This window comes from Limulus polyphemus, unplaced genomic scaffold (assembly GCF_000517525.1).
Source record: "Limulus polyphemus unplaced genomic scaffold, Limulus_polyphemus-2.1.2 Scaffold315, whole genome shotgun sequence".
Lineage (NCBI taxonomy): Eukaryota > Metazoa > Arthropoda > Merostomata > Xiphosura > Limulidae > Limulus > Limulus polyphemus.
In genome coordinates, this window is record NW_013665925.1 from 234,955 (window position 1) to 237,902 (window position 2,948).

General features: G+C 30.0%; 1 long non-coding RNA gene across 2 annotated transcripts in view; it reads left to right on the forward strand.

The window, feature by feature from the left end:
- Positions 1-28: 28 nt before the first annotated feature.
- LOC111085295 overlaps positions 29-2,948 on the forward strand; it is a 37,590-nt gene continuing 34,670 nt past the window's right edge. For both annotated transcript variants that reach the window (XR_002610122.1, XR_002610123.1), the window contains exon 1: positions 29-1,586. This is a non-coding gene — a long non-coding RNA (uncharacterized LOC111085295). The remainder of the gene's footprint in view (positions 1,587-2,948) is intronic.

The following is a 2,948-nucleotide window of genomic DNA, read 5'->3' on the forward strand; positions in this document are numbered from 1 at the left end:
GAGTATATTGCTATAAGTATATTTTTAATGTTTTAAATGTTCGCTAGAGAGCTGCGGGTCTTATGACGTTAAGGAAAAAGGATTAATGTGATCGGCCTTGTCCTAGAAACACCTAGAAAGTTTTAAGGTAGTGACGTCAAGTTTTTTTCTGGTATATTCCTAGCCAGATTAGGAATATAAGATAGTTGTGAAGTATGTAGAGTTATATTAGGGTATAGAGTTGAATATGTCTGTGTTTTACTGAAGTATTTGGATGGGTTTGCTATCGCGCCTATTGAGATACTTTGTACTAGTAATAGCATTAGTAAGGTTTGAATGTCATTTTTGATGTAGGTCTACAACAATTTACGATCAAGGTACAAGTGTTCAAGCTTATCGAAAGTGAAACATTGATTAAGTTAAAGAGAGAAATAAATTCATTTGTGATGATATGTGAACTGGATTTTAAGTTTAAACCATTTTATTTTTTAAACCAGATAATTTAAAAGAACCCTTCAATGAAAGAAGGCTACAAGTTACAACAACATAATATACACCTATGATATACTGATGATGATATAGATGAAATTAAATCTTTAGATTTTTCATTGCTCTTCCTTTAAGTTTAACACTTAATAACAGTTTTAGTTTAATTTCTGAATAGGAACTTGTACTGTATGACAAAAGCTCTTGCTCTTATTGATATTAAATTCACTTTTTCATCATACCCACTGATGGAACAGACATATAACGAATATTAATATTTTATCTTGCATTCTTTATGTTTTTGTTTTTTACAAGGGAAAGAAATTTGAGAACACAGCAGTTAAAAAGCCAATATGGTTTGGTCATTATAAGGAAGTGTGAGGTAACAGTATAAAAATATTAAATGAAATGTAGTTCTACATATATATACATTCCTATGTAACAGATTTGAAGTATGTATAAAATTAACTGCACACTGTGCATAGTACAAGCATACTGTATACCAATAGTCAGATAACATTGTGTTTAGAAATGTTACCAGCTTTGTATGATACCTTAGTTATAGTTTTTGTACAGTTCTGATCAGGTGAGTCATTGGCATGTGTAAAGTAAAATATTATTTCCATTCAGAATAACAAATTGTTATTTTGAACAAAAATGACTACCTTAATAAAATACATGATATTCTGGATGATTCTACAAAGTTTATATCCTGTATAAAACTATGTGATGTATGGTACAATAGTATAATGTACTATGTTTCTTTTGATGTTAGGTTTTCCCTTCACTTATAATTATATTCTTTTTAACCCTGTGTGCATGGTTGAGGGTCAAAGTTGCATGTCATGACCTTCTACAGAGTGCTATTCAACGTGGTATATTTGAAGATAGAGTTATCAACTAATGCCCTACATTGCTGATTTAGCATCTGATCTTTTTGTGTACAACAGACTTGTGCATATTATTAAAAGCATACCAATGGATTGAGCCTGTGCATGTATAATTAAACGGTAATCAATTCTATACAATTATTTTTCTATTACAGGTAATATGGTAAAAGGGCATCCTTTTGTTTTAACCATAATCATTTGATCAAGAGATAAAATGCCTGACTGATCAAGGTAAGAGTTCTCAGCCTAATTGTTAAACTGTTGATATTTCTAAAATATTTATTGTTTTTATTCATAATGTAAAACATATATGTATTTTTATAACTTAAGCCATTATTTCAATATCAGGTTTGAAGTTTGAAAAATAAGCCTACAAAAACAGGATATTCAGTTTTAAAATAGTTTATAAGTAGGTCTGTTCACAACAGTTTATACAAATTGTGTAATTTTGCTTTACAGCTAATTAACTTCCAAAACATCACTGTTTGAGTTTTAAAACTATATATATATATTACTCACAGAATTCATGATACCATATTTAAGAGTAAGAATATTAGTTACTTATTCTGTAGTAGAATATGATTAAGAAAGAAAGTGAAGAGGAAGTTAAGAATATAATTGTGATAGAATAATGATAATGGGTGTTTTTTTTTTAAAGTTATGAAACATCTGAGAGGTAATCTTTATAATTTTGAATTTTTCTTCTTGAGGTGATTTTAGTCATAGATTGGATTTTGTAAACTGTTTATTACAAATTAGATACTTACATGCAGTTCGTAACTATAATTTTTTCGGAATTTTTCTTAGTTATTGCACCACATTTAATTAACTATTTTATAGTGGTCTTTAGTTTGAAGGTAATGTGCATTTTTTAAACAAATCTAAAGAGAAATTAACAATGTTGATGAAAGAATTTTTAATATTGCCATTACCTAAAGAACATGTCTTTACTTAGATATGATCAAGGTAAATTTTTCTAAATTTTTATCATGGATGAAAGTTCATTGCTATTTGGCAGGTTTCCACCATTTCCATTGTCAAGTTGGCCGTCCATTCAGTTCATTCAAATCCAGTGAGAAAAATGTTAAGAGTGAAGTGGGGGTGCTGGGAACAGAGACAAAGTTGTGGGAAAAATTTTAGAAAGTCTGTTATAAGATGCTTTACAAAGTCATTTAACAAAGTTTAGAATTTTATTGAATAATCAACATGATTTCACTAAGGGAAAATCTTGCCTTACAAATCTTTTAACATTCTTTGAAAAGGTTACTGCTTATGTAGATGAGGGTAAGGGTGTAGGTTTGGTGTATCTGGATTTTCAGAAAGCAGTTGACAAGGTGCCACATAAAAGGCTTGTAAAAAAATTAGCTCTAGAGGTGTGGGGGATAAGTTGGCAAATTGGATAGAAGAGTGGTTGGATGTAAGAAAGCAGAGGGTTGTTACAAATGGAGTTCAGTCAAACTGGATTAATGTCACAAGTGGGGTACCTCAGGGTTCAGTCTTAGGATTTTTGCTCTTTTTGATTTACATCAATGACATAGATGAAGGGATAGTCAATAAATTACTCAAATTTGCAGATGATATTAAGGTATAAGG